General features: G+C 40.5%; 1 non-coding gene across 1 annotated transcript; it reads right to left on the bottom strand.

The window, feature by feature from the left end:
- Positions 1-1,616: 1,616 nt before the first annotated feature.
- Trnaa-ugc (transfer RNA alanine (anticodon UGC)) lies at positions 1,617-1,690 on the bottom strand. The gene has a single exon. It is a non-coding gene; the product is annotated as a tRNA-Ala (tRNA).
- Between the last annotated feature and the right edge of the window lie 12,308 nt (positions 1,691-13,998).

The following is a 13,998-nucleotide window of genomic DNA, read 5'->3' as shown; positions in this document are numbered from 1 at the left end:
AGTGCCCTTGGATTCAATGCCCATTAAAAACAAACAAACAAAAAAAAGGTCACCCTTTGTACCCAGCTTCATTCTTTAGAACTCAGGAGCTTCCATCCCTTCCTCAAGAGGCCTGGGGTTTCCCATTTGTGGGTTGGAGGCCCATGCTGTGCACTCCCATAGCAGCTTACTCTACCCTATCATAGATACTACTAGGGACTGAATTGCGCCCCCCCCCTCATAATCCTAATCACCAGTACTACTTTATTTGGAGATAAGGGCCTTGGGAAGGCAATAGGGTGGGGTGTTGCCTAGGGGTATAGCTCAGCTAGTAGAGTGCTTGCCTTGCATGCACAAGGCCCTGGGTTTAATCCCCAACACCACAAAAAAAAAAAAAAAAAGGGAAGGCAATAGGAGTTAAATAAGATTACAGGGTGAAGCCCTAATCCAATGGGACTGATGTCTTTACAAAAAGAGGAAAAGATAGAAGAGGTGTGCCTGCACAAAGAGAAGACCAAGGGAGGACACAGTGATAAGGCATCCTTCTGCAAACCAAGCAGACACACCTCAGGAGAAACAAGCCCTGCTGGCCTCTACTGTTGAAGCCACCAAGGCTGTGATATTTTCCTGAGACAGCCCAAGCCGACTAAGGCAGAGACTGACCCTGCTCCCACGAAGCTGGAACTGCCTTTTAATCTGTCTCTCTCTACTAGAATGTAAGCTCCTGGAGGGCAGCACCACTGTATCTCAAAGTACCTGCCAGGAGAGCAAAGGCCACTTCAGTCTGAAACAGTAGTGTTAATGACCTTTGGCATCCTGTTTGCCCTTGATGACAAAACTGAGAAGCAGAAAAGTTCTGTCACCTCCCCATGTCACCCTATTTTTACACAGATGAGAAAAATAATGTCCAGAGAGATTCCGTGGATTGTAATTCACTCCTCAACTTAATGAATAATTATTGAAGACCTAATATGATCCAAGTGCTGCAGGAATTTGCCTTCCCTTTTTTCTTCTGAAGGATGTGAATAATTTAACTTTGCTGCTCCTGGATGCCTTGACCATTTACATTCATATTGCTGTCCCTCAGTTCCTATCATTGTCTGAGACAGCAGGTGGTGGCAAATGCTGGGGCACTTGCTGGCAGTGCAGCTTGCAGCCCAGGGTGTGAAGTCCAGCAGATTTGGAGTTGGATCCAGGATCCAGCTGATCATATGTTCTGTTTGTGACCCCAGGAAGCAGCTTAAGCTTTTCGCTTGTATTTCCTGGTTCATTCCACCCTACTGGGTGGTTAAAAATGAGGCAGTTACCTGGGGCCCTGGTACCATGACTGGCCTAAGGTTAGCAGCTAGTATATTTTCTTTTTTAGCAGCTGGTTTGTATTTTTATTGGTAATATATGTGGTGAGTGAACTGTTGAAATAACAATAACCAGCCCAGGCACACAACAGCTAGGGGATTTGTCTAGCATGCACAGGCCCCTAGGTTCAAACCCTAACTTCTTTTTTTTTTTTCAATATTGGGGATTGTACCCAGGGTGATTTACCACTTTACCACTGAACTATATCCCTAGTCTTTCAGTCTTTTTTAATGTTTTATTTTTATTTATTTAGTGTGTGTGTGTGTGTGTGTGTGTGTGTGTGTGTGATGCTGGGAATTGAACCCAGGGCCTTATGCATGCAAGGCAAACACTCTACCAACTGAGCTATACCCCCAGCTCTCAGTCTTTTTTTTTTTTTAATGTTATTAGTTATAGATGAACATAATACCTTTATTTATTTTTATGTGGTGCAGAGACTAAAATCCTGAGCCTCAGGCATGCTAGGAAGGCACTCTACCACTGAACCACAACCCAGACCCTCCCCCACCTTTTGTGAGATAGGATTATGCTAAAGTGCTTGGGCTGGCCTTGAATTTGAGATCCTCTTGGTGCACTCACCACTCGGCAGAGGTTTGTGGGTTTTTTCCCTCATTGATACAACAAATAATAAAAATAATAAAACCTAAAGACACTTCTATTCTCATTTTGTGGTATTGGGTATAGAACCCAGGGTCTCACACATGCTAGGCAAGTGCTCTACCACTGAGCTACAGCCCCGGCCCACAAACACAGCAAAAAAACTTCTGTTCATATAGTCAGCTTCAGTGCTGTCTGGAAGACACCCATAGAACACCATTTCATTCCCTGGTTGGGTATTAGGGTTTGAACCTAGCCCTGTACATGCTAGGCAAGTTCTCTACCATGGAGCTACATCCCCAGCCCTTTATACTTTATTTTGAGACAGGGTTTCACCAAGTCACACAAGCAGTTCTTGAAATTTTAATCCTCCTGCCTCAGCCTACTATGTTGCCAGGATAACAGGCATGTGCCTGGCAGAATCCCACTTTAAATTCTGACTTTACCCAGAAAGTTAAACAAATGCCACTCTATCACGATATAAGTTTCAAACACATTTAAAATACAATAGGCTCCAAATCACATTATTTATTTATTTATTTGTTTGTTTATTTGTTTATTTATTTATTTATTTATATTGAACTCAGGAGCATTCTACCTCTGAGCTATATCCCCAGTTCTTTTTATTTTATTTTGAGACAGGGTCTTGCTAACTGGCCCAGGCTGTAATTTGGAATTATAGGTGGTGCCCAGCTCCCAAACCCCAATCCTGATGTCCATTCTTCTCGCCTAACTCATAAGAAAAGAAAAACAAGTCCTGCTGTCCTCCTTCAGCCTCCTTCTAGAAACCTCCATCTTGTGTGCACTTGAGGGCTCCCAAAATCTTGGGCCATTTACCCCATGCCAGTGAGAAATCAGAAGCAGTGTGCACAAGTGTTTGTGTATGAAATAACAATGTTTGTTGTTTATATTTGAATCCCTTCCTTCCTTTTGGAGTCCTCTCAGCCTCTGCCCTCCAGGCCTCTGGCCACATGGAGTTCTTGTAGAGCCATGGTCTTTCTGCTCTCCATGCCCTGTGGCATTGACTCTGCCAGGCCCAACCAGGGACATGGTCATCTCTGTGCAAGGATGCCCAGATATGTGACACAAATGCCCGCAGGGAGCAAGTAAGGAGAGGTCAAGACAAGCCCATCTTTAGACTATCTTTTTTTCTTCAATCTTCTCTGTTTGTTTGTTTGTTTGTTTGTTTGTTTTTCCAGTGCTGGGGATCGAACCTAGGCCTCATGCATGATAGGGAAACAATCTGTCAAATTTTTAGGTGAAATTGCCTAGGTTATTAATATTATTGTTATTTATTTTTGGCACTAGGGAGCAAACCCAGGGCCTTGTACACACTGAGCATGCTTTCTATCACTGAACAGCAACCTCAGCCCAAATTACTGGTGTTTAATATGAAATAACTGAAGACACAAAACCTGTGTGCAGGTCACATCCATCCCTTTTGTCTCCAATTTGTGAGTGGGACCTGCCACAGCTGACAACCACATCTTCTCTGGACAGAGTCCTGCCTCTCAGCCAGGCTGCTGGGAAGCTCATGAGAGTCCTGCCTCTCAGCTCATGCTGCTCAGCCAGCACCCAGTCCAGGGCCCTTCTGCTTCTGTTCTAGACATCCTGCCTCAGGCCACCTATACCCTTCTCTAGGGCCTTAAGCTTTAAGGAATAAAAGCTTCTTGGCTATTTCAGCTCTCAGCCCTTCCCTGCCCTTCCCCAACAGTGAACCCAGGTGGGAATATCTACGTGGTGGCAGGAAAAGAGAAAATACCAGGAAAATAAAAGTACAAATATTGCAGAAATATCATCTTGCCCCACATACTAAACCTATATGTTATGAGGTTATTTATAAAAGCTTGGAATTTCCCCATTCTGGGGATTCTAAGAAAGCACTAGAAAAATCTTTTAGGAAAAAAAAATCCCAATTTAGCCATTTTATCTCACACAGCATCTAGTTAATAATATATTATGAGTTGGGTGTGGTGGTGCACACCTATAATCCCAGTGACTCTGGAGGCTGAGGCAAGAGGATCACAGATTTAAAGCCAGCCTCAAAAACTAGGGGTGCCCCAACTTAGTGAGACCCTGTCTCAAAATTTAAAAATAACAAGGGCTGGGGATGTAGCTCAGTGGTTAAGTGCCCTTGTGTTCAGTCCTTGGTACCAAAAAAAAAAAAAAAAAGTATATATATATGTGTTTATATATATATATATATACACAAACACATACACACATACACACACACACACATATGTAAATGAGAACTGACTGTGTGTTATATCTCCCAAAAGCTCACATGTGAGACAATGCAAGAAGGTTTGGAGAAAAAAATGATTGGTTATAGTTTTAATCCAATCAATGAGGTACTCCCTGATGGGATTAACTGAGTGAGTGGTAGCTGGAGGAGGTGGAGCATTGGGCCATGGCTATGGGGTATATATTTGGTATCTGGAGAGGGGAATCTCTCTCTGCTTTCTGATCATCATGTGTACTGCTTTCCTCTGCCACATTCTTCTGCCATGATGTCCTGCCTCACCTTGAGCCCCAAGAACGGATGCTGCTGTACATGGATTGAGACCTCTGAAACCATGAGCCCTTAAATAAACTTTTCCTCCCCTATAACTGTTCTGGTCAGATCCTTTAGTCACAGTAGTGAAAAAGTTGACTCAAACAGTATGGTAGCACACACCTATAATTCTGGCGGTTTGGGAGGCTGAGACAGGAGGATTGCAGGGTTAAAGACAGTCTCAGCAATTTAGCAAAGCTATAAGCAACCTAGCAAGAACCTGTCTCAAAATAAAAAATAAAAATGGCTAAGTATGTGGTTCAATGGTAAAGCACCCCTGGGTTCAATCCCTGTTACCAAAAAATAAATAAGTAAACAGAGAGAGAGAGAGAGAGAGAGAGCGAGAGAGCGAGAGCGAGAGAGAGAGAGAGAGAGAGAGAGAGCGAGCTGGTAAAACACCCCTGGGTTCAATCCCTGATACCAAAAAATAATATTAAAAATAATAACAACAGTAATAATAACATTATGGTGTAACATTCACTTTTACTAGTAAAGTACTTTGTTTTCTTGATTCTGTCATGGGAAATTTGTGAATTCAATTATATATATATATATATATATATATATATATATATATATATATATATATACACTTTAAAAATAATAAAATGCTAAACCAAAAGGAGTTTAACACTTTGAAGGTTTAGCCACCGAGTTAATAGTAAACATCTGACACTAGTTATTACTGAGCCTCTGCTGGTTTAAAGCACTAATGTTGTTATTGAGCCATCACTGGTTTAAAGGGCTAAAGCAATATAACCTTTGTGCTCTGGAAAGATGATAAATTTGGGGGCAGAAAGTTCACTGAAATTACCTTTGTTTCATCATTTTCTTTGGTGGTGAGAGAGAGAGGCTGCTCTCAGTATGGTACTGATTTGAGTGGTCAGGAATAGGGCAAGTTGGGACTATACCAGATGAAAATCCTTCAAATAAATGACCTTATTACCCTCCTGACCTATTTAGTCAGCATGGTGAAGGGGGAATAATTGCCCTTTGGAACCTGAAAATGGGTGAGTTTGAGGGAAAAGAGGGCCAGAGGAATCAAATAATCCACAAAGATCTGCTTCTTTCCTCTGAATATTTTGCATTATAAATTTTACAAGTTTTAGGTTCCTTTCCTCTTATAAATTTTTTAAAAAATTAAAACGTAAAGGCATTAGAATAAACAAGTGTCATATGTATATAGTGGCAGAGAGAAACTCCTAAGTTTGGGGGCAGACACAAACTGCATGTTGTGAGTGTCCAAGAATCAAATATTTGGTGTGTCTTGAATTATCTTTGTGGCAAGACTAAAAGTTTTCAAATGGCTTATATAATAAAATATGTTACATCCAAGTTGACATCCAACAACTTGATAACATTTCATATTACAAGGTTGAGGCACAGAGAGGAAGCCCTTTGACAGCTATGGAAATTCTTCCCAAGGCTTTTGTTGCCCTCCTGACTCTCAGTAAGTGAAGGCTGTCCTTGTGGGAAGTGCCTTTGTTAGGCCTTGACATTAGGTAAGTAAGTAAATGACCTCAGGTATCAAAGGGATCTCTCAGCTGCACCGGAGGAAGTGAATGTGCCCATATTGTCAGGGAGTTTTGGCCATGATAGAATTTGGCTCACATCCATTTAGAGAGAGGTGAGGGACCTCTGGGTACCTACATAAAGGGCTGAGCACTCTTGCAGGTGGCAGAACTCTTTGGAACAGGGCACGGCCAGTTTTAAGGTGGCAAAAGCTTTCAAAATTATACAAATGGCCAGGCAAAGTGACACACACTGGTGATCCTGGCTACCCCGGGGGCTGAGTCAAGAGGATCACAAGTTCGAGACCAACCTGGATGATTTAGTGAGACCCTGTTTCAAAATAAAGAATAAAAAGGAACTGGGGATGTGGCAGGATGTCCCTGGCTTCAGTGTCCAGTACAGAGAGAGAGAGAGAGAGAGAGAGAGAGAGAGAGAGGTGTGTGTGTGTGTGTATGATCAAGTTGCCTGCTTTCAGAATTAACTTCACGAACCCTGGAAACATATGGTGCATCAGAGGAGAGACCCAAGTGAACAAGGAACCATAACAAATCAGGAAGGCTTCCTGGAGGAGGAGGCTGAGCAGGATTTTGACCCACGGAGACTGGGTGAAAGAGCCTTCTGAGCAGGGAAGACCAGGGGCAGCAGCTAAGGCAGAAAATTGTGGGCAAGATTTGGAAAACTATAAATAGTCCTGAGCAAAAACCAGGGAGCCTTAAAGCTAGGGGGAGGGGAGGACAGAAAGAGCAGATAAGGCTAGAGAGGCAGGTGGTGAACAGATTGAAGCCTTCCTCTGGCCTGTGCCACACGTCTTTCAAGACCTGGCAGTCAGTTTGGTGCCTGACTATTTCATACAAGCTACAAACCAAGAAATCCCTGATCCAAAACCTCTCATCAGCAGAGCTGGTCTCTTAGACGGCCTGACTCACACTCAGGACGGAGCAGAAAGTCAGAACTGAAGGGAAACCAGGAAGAGGGTTGGCAGAGAAACAGAAGCGTAACCAATAACTGACCACTGTCCCTCAACAGCCTTGCCCCTCTGTGCAGCTTCCAAGACGTCTAGCTTTGCCAGGTGTAGCGGCCAACACCTGTCATCCCAGTGACTCAGGAGGCTGAGGCAGGAGGATTGAAAGTTGAGGCCAGTCTCAGTCTCAAGAATGTTTCAAAATAAAAAATAAAAAGGTCTGGGGATGTAGCTTAGTGGTAAAGTGCCCCTGGGTTCAATCTCCAGTACCAAAAAAATAAGACAAAATAAAAATGGATGGGGCTGGGAACAGTGGGGCAGGCCTATAATCCCAGCGGCTTGGGTGCAGGGAAGAGGATCAAGAGTCCAAATGAGAATGTAGCCTGGTAACAGAGCACTCTTAGCTTCCACCCCCAGTACCACCAAAAGAAAAAAAAAGAAGTCCAGTTTTTGTGTGTTCACGGGGATCACTGAACAATATTAGAACAGGACCACATGTTTGTTCATGCAACCAAGGAAAGAGTGGCCCAATGTACCAAGGAATTTTAACACATAAAAATACAAACTAAGAATGTCTTAGTCTACTGGGTAACCAGAGATCATTCACAAAAGGCAATGGTTAATTTAAAATGTTGTGGCATTCATGCAATCAGGTTAATATTCTCTGGATGGGATTTTTGACCTTTGCTTGCCCCCCATTTTCCTGTTTAAATTTTAATTTTATTTCAACCTAATAAAGGCACTATAGCCACATAAAACACTCACAGTAATAAAAAGCTTTAAAATAAAAAAAAATAGAGCTACTGTGCTGTAAGCATTCAGAAAATCTTTGATAAGCACAGTTAAACCCTATAATAATGCATTCGTTAAAAATATAATTTTAAACTGGGCTTTGTGGCATATACATGTAATTGCAACTACTCAGGAGGCTGAGGCAGGAGGATTGCTAGTTTGAGGCCAGCTTGGGCAATTTAATAAGGCCCAATTTCCAAGTAAAACAAAACAAATAAGGGATGGGGATGTAGCTTAGTGGTAGAGATTTCGGGGGCATGTGTGTTATACTGGGTTCAATCCCCAGTACAGCTAAAAATAAATAAATAAAAATTATATATGTGTATACAATTTAAAAAATTAAATATATAATTTCCAATTTAATGCAAAATTAGTAGCTAGTTCCTATTTCCTGTGTGGCCTTGGTTTGAGAACAGAACACAGGGGTTGGGGATTGGGTGAACGTTCTATGCTAGGGGTCTTGAAATAGAGGCTGAAGACTTTATAGCAGGGAAAGAGTGAGTCTTTTTTTTTTAATATTTATTTTTAGTTGTAGATGGTCACAATAACTTTATTTTATTCATTTATTTTTATGTGATGCTGAGGATCGAACCTGGTTCCTCACAAGTGCTAGGCGAGCGCTCTACCACTGAGCCACAACCCCAGCCCTGGTCCTTGCTATCCTTGAAGCTGAATCTGGTGAACTGACGGGGCCATTTCTAGAATCACCAATGCTATCCTGTTGCCTCTAGACTCACAACTGTCCCCCATGATATTTAAAACAGGGCCAACTGCCACCATCAGATGATGTCAAATCACATCTGAATCTGGCATGAATTTAGGCAGGACGGCTGCACTCCCAGAATTCCTTGCCAGCTTGCTATGCAGAAGACCCGTGGAGATTAAGATAGGCAATGGGTAATTGCTTTATATACATTAGTTAATTTAATCCCTTTAATATATAACGTATAGGTGGAATAATATAAAATTGTCATTTTTATAGGTCAGATATTGATATTTTTATCATTCCACCTAATAGTCATTAAATAATTCCTTGGATATATACATATATATATATAATTATATATATATAAAATTATATATATATATATAATATATATATATACATATATTTTTTTTTAGAGAGATAATTTTTTTAAAAAATATTTATATTTTAGTTATTGGCAGACACAACATCGTTGTTTGTATGTGGTGCTGAGGATCGAACCTGGGCCGCACGCATGCCAGGTGAGCGCGCTACCGCTTGAGCCACATCCCCAGCCCTATTTTTTTCTTTTTTATATTGGGGATTGAACCCAGGGTTTAGCACATGTTAAGCAAGTACTCTCAAGTACTCTACCACTGAGCCATATCCCAGTCCTGGGAGTCTGTTTTTAAATTGGAATTTAATTAGTTTATATTAATTATAATTAATTATAATATAAGTACTTATTTCTGTCCTTTTATTTTATAATTTTCATTAACTACATATTTTATGCTCCCCTCCCCCTTCTGCTTTCCATAGGATAAATCTTTTCCTGACTTATATTTCGTTCTGCATCTGGTCTGCCTGGAATCTGTCTTACTTCAAAGCTCATGTTTGTCTGGTGCGCCACAGGAATTAGTGTCAGTTGAGTCTAAGAAATTTATCATCTACCCTGATGGATCTAAAAGTGGATTATGTGTGTGAGAATTACCAGGAAGCTTCTGGAAAATTATTATTATTTTTTCTTTTTCTACTGGGGATTGAACCCAGAGGACTTCTAGCCAACTGAGCCACATCCTCAGCCCTTTTAATTTTTTTATTTTGAGACAGGGTCTTGCTAAGTTGCTTAGGGCCTCACTAAATTACTGAGATGGACCTTGAACTTGCAGCCTCCTACCTTAGCCTCCCAAGTCTCTGGGATTGTTAGAAATACTAGGGTGCCATGGAAATAGCTCAGCAAGGCAAACTTTACTCCGGCATAAGGGTGTGCTACTGAACAAAGTCTGGCAAGCAAGCACACTTGCTGGGCTGTCTGCCTGATTTTGCCCCTAAAGCAGCACTGCCCCTTTCTCTGATAGGAGAAGCGCGGGGTTACCCTCTATGGGATTGGCTAATTTTACAATTGGGGCGGGCAAAGGGAAGGACTAGAGTTAAAATGGCTACATTTGGCTCTTACATCCCAATTAAGGCCAAATATTTTCAGAAAATGGACAACTGGGGATTTGATTTCTCACAGGATTACAGGGGTACACCATCTTGCCTAGCTGGAAATGTATAAGGTAAGTGTGTGGGCCCATGCCTGTCATCCTAGGTAACTGGGAGCCTGAGGCAGGAGGATCATTTGAGCCCAATTCAGGGCCAACCTGAATAGCAAGACCTTGTCTCTTTCAAAAAATAAAAAGTGTAGATTCTTGCAATTCCCTTTAGAGATCCTGATTCAGCAGGATGCCCTATTCTAATTCAAGACCCTGTTTTTTTTTTTTTTTTTTTTACAGGTGGTTTACAAGAGTGTGTGCAGTGTGATTACTCTTCCCATTCAATTTACTACTTTCTAGATGGTAATCTTTACGTGTATTGGTTGTCCCTTAAATACTGCTTTTCAAATATACACCCCAGGGTGGGCTCTAACACCTCTCTCTCTCTCTCTCTCTCTCTCTCTCTCTCTCTCTCTCTCTTCCCCTTTTTGGACTGGGGCTTGAACCCAGTGGTACTCGACCACTAAGCTACCTCATCTATCATCTGCCCTTACATTTATTTATTTGTTTAAACAAGGTCTCACTAGATTTCTGAGGTTGGCCTTGAACTTGCCCAGGCTGGCCCTGAATTTGTCATCCTTCTGCTTTAGCTTTTCAAATTGCTGGAATTTCCATCATGTACCACTGTGCTTGACCCTTTCTCACCTTATATTTTCCTGTATGTGGAAAGAAGTCTCTAGACCTATTTTATAGCCTATGTTTTTACAATTATAATTTGTAATCTATGTGACTTTATCACTCTATTTTATTTGCTTGCTTCATTGTTACAAAAGCATATTTCCTTTAATGGCGTTTATTGAATGGTCACTCTGTGACAGGTGCACTTAGTAGCTCTTTTACCATCACTCATGACTGTCTCCATTTCTGCAGGAAAACAAAAGGGCTGGGCTTTGTAACTCAGTGGTAGAGCATTTGCCTAGGGTAAACAGCTCCTGGGTTCAATCCCTAACACTGCAAGGAAGAATGGAAAGATAAGTCAAAAAAGAAGAAACTTGGGGGAGATGCCTCACATCATATTGGATAGAGAGGCTAGGGTTTGAACCCAGATCTGTTTTTATTCTATTTGTTATAGTCCACTGCTTTCAAAAGTAACCTGCTCCTGAGAAGCCTAAATATGGTGGGAAGACACTAAATGTCACTCTTGAGTTTGTCTTTGTCCCCAAGACAGTGCTTTGTACATAGTGACACTAAACTTATTCTGCCTTCTTTCTCTATCAATGGTTTCAAGTCAGGGAAATCCGTCTGGTAAAACAAAGAGGCAGCAAAACACAAATTTGGAGGTGACATAGAAAGAACCTGTATCACACAGCGTCTTCCTCTGAATAGTTCTATGACAGGTCATCAAAGTTGCTTTTTGTGAAAGTGTCCATTACAAACTAGGGCTACTTACATTTTGCACCCTTTAATTTCTTTTTCTTTTTTCTAGTTGTAGATGAACACACACCTTTATTTTATTTATTTATTTTTATGTGGTGCCTCACACTGGCTAGTCAAGTGCTCTACCACCGAGCTACACCCCCAGCCCTGTACCCTTTAATTTATTTTTCTAATTAATTTGATAAAAGAATCTTTATTTTCTTCTTCCTGTACTCAACTTTGTAATGCTGATGTTGAACATAATAGAACAAACAACAATATGTAATTGTAGAAACTATTGTTTGGAATTTGCATGTGAAATATACACCTTTCACTGCCTCTAGCTGGCATTGTTAACTAGGCTACAGATAGTTCACCCTACATCCTGCAAACAGAAAGTGCTTTTTTGATGGGCACGTGCTATGAATGGAAGAAGTGTTCAAACACAATGTTTCAGTTTGAAAGGCTTACATTAGAACTAGCCAAAGGGGAAAGTGGTTTATTTCCTAATCATAGCTTTGTTTATGAATCCAATCATATAAAAAGCCTTATGATAAAGCTTTCTAAAAACAGACATGTATGCTACTATTTGGGTAAACAAGCAATATATTCAGTCTATAAAACTACTTTGATAATGTCAATGGATGCTTTTAGGAAAATTGAGCTGTTCCCCTTGGATTAAAAAATCTATCATGTATATGTGGATAGGAAAGGAGGTCATGGGACTAAAATACAAAATTAGAAAGTGCTGCTTATATTTGTACTACTTTAAAAAGATAAACCTCACATTAGATCTTTTTGCTGAAATCATCTATCAGGATTTGAAATTTGAAAAACCTTGACTACTGAGTTAGAACAAAGAGGTGCCATTCATTTTGATTGTATGAACATAAAAATTATGATTAATAGGGCTGTATTTTTGCTGGTGTTTTATATGGCTAGAGGGCAAAAACTCAATAAATGTTACTGTGCAGGGTATCTCAATGATTATAAGGTTTGGGTACAAAGACTAGTGAGGACTTCTGTAAATTACAAATATAAAATTTGCAGACATCATTATATTTTCATGGGAAGCAATAATTTGCTTTTCAAGCATGTTTGTTTTGTTAGAGCTCCGAAGCCACTGTGATATGGATTTAATGCTAAACTACTCAACCAAATGACAGTAGAGGTGAGGGGACCAGGGACAAATTTTTCTTCCTACACATTTGTTTTAAGCACCTGCGTTTGCTTGAGTGTCTTGATACCACCGTGATAGCTTAGCAATAGCTAGATACAAATGAAGGTTACTGTCATGCCAGGCTCTCACCAAAAGTTGATAGGTGGAACACTAGGGAAAAAAATATAGATGTTGGGGGCTGGAGATGTGGCTCAGCGGTAGCGCGCTCGCCTGGCATGCGTGCGGCCCGGGTTCGATCCTCAGCACCACATACCAACAAAGATGTTGTGTCCGCCGAGAACTAAAATAAATAAAAAAAAAAAAATATAGATGTTTATTGGTTTAAGAAAAAAGAGATTTGCTCTAACTGCCCTTGTCCATCTATTCATCTCGCATTCATATACATATAGAAAAAGGATGAGAATCTAAAATAAATAAATAAATAAAATCAACACTAGTGTTTTAATTAATTAATTAAATATAATTTAGGCCTTTCTTACATCATGAAAAAGCAACATATTTTAACTTTTCCCAAATAGGAAATAATGATTACAAAGGGTACATGAGAAGTATTGTATAAAAATATTTCAAAAGAATTTTTCCACAATAAAAGATACTCAATTTTTGCTAACAGCTGTTAGGAGGACAAAGTTGCTCAAAATATAATCACCTCTGGTCCAGTGGACTTGGATAATGTGATGGATATTGACATCTTAAAAATCAACCTACTATATGTCTCCTTTCATTATCTTTATCAAGATAATTTATATGCAATATAGAGGAAGTGGAATATGAAGGATATAACATTTGGAGAGAGAATTTTTTTTCTAATATTTATTTTCTAGTTTTCGGAGGACACAACATCTTTGTATGTGGTGCTGAGGATCGAACCCGGGCTGCACGCATGCCAGGCGAGCGCGCTACCGCTTGAGCCACATCCCCAGCCCGAGGATATAACATTTGGAAAGTAAATAAAATCACCTTGATTTTTTAGGGCTACTGATTTTATTTCAAATACTTAACTAAAAAATGGTAAAATATAGGTTAAAGCAAATAGCTAGTTGAACGGAGATGGCAAATAGATTTGCCATCTTGTGTGCTGACTCTGTTATATTAATAGCTGGTGTGTTGGGCCATGTCTGTAAGCACAGCAACTTGGGTGCTGCAGTAGGAGGATCACAAGTTTGAAGCCAGCCTAGGCAACTTAGGGAGATCCTGTTTCAAAATAGGAATATAGCTCAGTGGTAGAATGACCTGGGTTCAATTCCCAATACAGGGTTAGGGGAGGAGGGAGTGGCTGCCTAAGGTGCTTATTGAGAAGGCTTCTGAGGTTCTATAAGAAAAAAATGTCTGGGGTCAGGGGTGTAGTTCAGTGGTAAAGCACATGCCTATCACACACATGGCCCTGGGTTTGATGACTAGTCACACACACACACACACACACACACACAGAGTCTGAATGATGAGCAGATGTTGACTTGGCTGGGAGGGAGCCTAGAAGGTAAAAAA

Source organism: Urocitellus parryii, chromosome 8 (assembly GCF_045843805.1).
Source record: "Urocitellus parryii isolate mUroPar1 chromosome 8, mUroPar1.hap1, whole genome shotgun sequence".
Lineage (NCBI taxonomy): Eukaryota > Metazoa > Chordata > Mammalia > Rodentia > Sciuridae > Urocitellus > Urocitellus parryii.
This window is presented reverse-complemented; position numbering and strand designations above follow the sequence as displayed.